Here is a 3,333-nt window from a genome sequence, read left to right as displayed (position 1 = left end):
ATCAAAATCTCTGGGGCTGGGACCCAGACACCAATGTTTTTCTTCAAAGCTCTTTAGGTAATTCAAACGAGCAGCAAAGCTTGAGAACCAGCCCAATAATGGGAACAAACTTATTTCACACAGATAAAGTGGGGCAATTCATATGTTAAAAGAACATGAATATATGTATATATTTCTTTTTTTCACTTTATTCTGTTTGTATTTCAAATAGGCTTTTTTTTTTCCTTCTGCAAAAAGCGTTATTGTTTCCATTTGGTCCAAGGCTTGGGAGAGGGCTCCAGGGCGGTTACAAAGCTGCCTAGTGGCTGCAGAGCGGGGCTTCAGGCAGAAGCTCTGACGCCAGAGGGTCTCCTCAGTTGTGGCTGGACTTCAGAGACTCCTGTTTGGCTCGAGGGTGAGCCTTTCAAAGAGATACTCGCCCAGCACAGCCTGCGGACCAGCCAGCCTGCGGAGGTTGGTCAGGTGGTCGCCCATCTTCTGGATGAGTTTCACCTGCTCCTCCAGGAAGCGGCTCTCCAGGAAGTCACAGAGCTGGGAGTCTGCAAGGGAAGGACCCAGGGCACGCAGATCCGATAGTGCCTGGTTCAGATTCTTCTCCCTAAGAATGGCAGCTTCCACAGCATCCTGGGTTTTACCCCACTCATCCTGAGAAGGCTTCTGCGCATCCTGGAAGAGGGCGTGGCCGCAGCACTGGTTTTGCATTTTCAAGAGGCGCTGGGCGCCCTCACACTTCTCCTCAGCCAGTTGGCAAAAAATGTGGCCCATACTGTCCAGAGTCCCATTGTTGCTGTCGAAATAGATGCTCAGAGAGAGGTAAGTGTCCACAGATGCAAGATGAACAGGCGGTGGACGGGGGCCTCCACCTCGGTGGAATAATTCTGACAAACCTGGGAACTCGTGGTTGATCAGTGATAAGGAGCTAAGCTCAAAAACTGGTGTTGGCCTGTCCTGGAGGCTGAGGATAGCTGAGTGTCTGATTCCAAAGGTTGCGAAAGGAAGAAAGGTTGGAGGGTGGTCGGGGGCTGGAGCAAGGAGCGTCCCTGGGTCTGTTCATTCCAAACACTGTTGAAGCAAAAGACAGATCTGCAGGACTGCCAAATGCACTGCCTCAAATAGGCTTTGATATAAATGAACAAGAAGTCCAAGCAAGGACAAAACTTACCCTTCCTCCCACCAAAATAGCTGGTGATACTAGAATCTAGATCTGGGAAGGGATTCTTCCATTGCTTTCTTAACATTCCAAGCCACTAGAGCAGTGGTTCTCAAAGTATGGTCACCTTGTAACCAAGCAGTACCCTATGGGGCCTTCCTAGGGCAGACCCATCCCCCATATCCTCTACTGTAGTTTCTCTCTGAAGTACTCAGATAATAGTATCTCAGGCATATTTCTTGAGTTTTCAGATGCTAAAAACCACCACCCAATGGAAGAAATGAACTCCTTGATGATCATGAGCACGTAGCCCCCAGACCTTCTGGCACCTAAGGATGGATAATGTTACCTGCCTTGTGGCCTCAACATCAGCCAATCAGAGGATTGTGCACGAGCTGATCACATGCCCTGGGATGTCCCTCCCTCACCTGGTCTTTAAAAATGCTTTGCTGAAATCCTTTGGAGATTTCAGGGGTTTTGGAACACGGACCACCCCTCTCCTTGCTCGATCCTGCAATAAACCTTTCTCTTCTCCAGACTCCAACCTTTAGGTTTGTTTGGCCTCACTGTGCTTCAGACACACGAACCTGCATTCGGTAACAACCTGACCAGCTTTACCAGCGTCCCCTGATAATGTGTCAGATATTCAAGTTTTAGGGCCCTATCCCAGCCCTATGGAATCATCAACTCTAGTGGGGCTCAGTGATCTCTGTTATAACTGGCCCTCCAGATGATTTTTATTCACCTTAAAGTTTGAAAATATCTGCATTGTCAGCTGCCAAAGCGTCCACCAGCAGGTTAAGGGGAGTGACGCCTGGAAAAGATAGGGAGTAGCCAAGGCAAGTACAGCAGCATTTGCCGTGGTAGTAATGGAGAATGCCTTTTCTCCACTGGTTGGCACAGACTAGTATCTGGGAGCAGTGGCAGGGTTATTTAGGATACTTTACAATTCAATGTAGAGTGACCACTTTCCTGGTTTGCCAGGGACTCCCCCTGTGTGAACACTTAAAATCTCATCCTGGCAAACCCCTTAGCCCTGGATTTGAAAAACTTAGGGAATAACATGAAATTTAGGGGAAACATGATCTAGGATTTGGGCAAGTCACAAGTGCTAATTAAAGCGAAGCAAGTATGGACAACATCTAGCCTTCTTTACCCCTTTGTGGGAAGGTAAATCTGATTGGGTGAAAGGACTTATTGTTAAGAAATCTTTGTAGAAACATCCCCTTCTGCTTAGTCCGCTGGTTCTCAGTTCTGGCTAGACACTGGCATCGTCTGAGGAGATTTAAAGTTATTTTATTGGTCTAGGATGACCAACAGTCAGTGTGAGGGTTTTTAAAAAGTGCTTCAGATGATTCTAATATGCAGCCAAATTTAGGTGCCACTGCTTAAGCTTTTGAACCACTGCTACTTTTTTCACCTCATCTTCCTATGAGAATACCCAACTGTAGTTGAGGTTTGTTGTTTTTTCTTTTTCTTTTTTTAACTCTCTTATTATAAGATTTACTGTCTTAAATAAGATTGAATGTACAGAAAATCCTGCTAGTCCATCTGGTATAGCTAGATACTTAGAATAATATCGTTAAGATATATACCATTTAAGTACTGTGACTGGCCTTTTTAAAATTAACATATGCATTGAATTAGTACAATCTCTTTTGAAGTTGTCATGTTGGGGAGCTATACCTGTAATCTGCTGCCATTGCTAAATATCTGGACAACTCTTATTAGGAATTGTTTTTAAACATCTTTAGGGATTAAAACCAAGAGTGCTGTATTATTTGTACTGGGACCACAAAAACCTCACAAAGTTTCCCCACTGTACCTTCTACCCCCATCTCTAACCCTTGGCAACTTCTAATCTGTTCTCCATCTCCACAGTTTTGTTATTTTAAGAATAATATGTAAACATAATCATGAATTACTTAATCTTTGGAGATTGGATTTAAAATTTTTTTCTTCAGCATCATTCCCTTGAAGTTCATTTTAATTTTTGCATATATTAATAATTTGTTCCTTATCGTTGCTCGGTAGTATTCTATCATAAGATTTTATCACAATTTGTTTCAACATTCATCCATTGAAAGACATTTGGGTAGTTGCCAGTTATTGGCTATTATAAATAAAACTGCTCTGAACATTTATGTGTAAGTTTCTGTGGGAACTTAATTAAGTTTTTGTTT

The 3,333-nt window shown here is 43.7% G+C and overlaps 1 pseudogene; it reads right to left on the bottom strand.

The window, feature by feature from the left end:
* Positions 1–369: 369 nt before the first annotated feature.
* On the bottom strand, positions 370–2,853 carry LOC132499899 (ferritin light chain-like; annotated as a pseudogene).
* Between the last annotated feature and the right edge of the window lie 480 nt (positions 2,854–3,333).

The sequence above is a fragment of the Mesoplodon densirostris genome, chromosome 12 (assembly GCF_025265405.1).
Source record: "Mesoplodon densirostris isolate mMesDen1 chromosome 12, mMesDen1 primary haplotype, whole genome shotgun sequence".
NCBI lineage: Eukaryota > Metazoa > Chordata > Mammalia > Artiodactyla > Ziphiidae > Mesoplodon > Mesoplodon densirostris.
The sequence above is the reverse complement of the archived record's forward strand: the minus strand, read 5'-3'. Positions and strand labels throughout refer to the sequence as shown.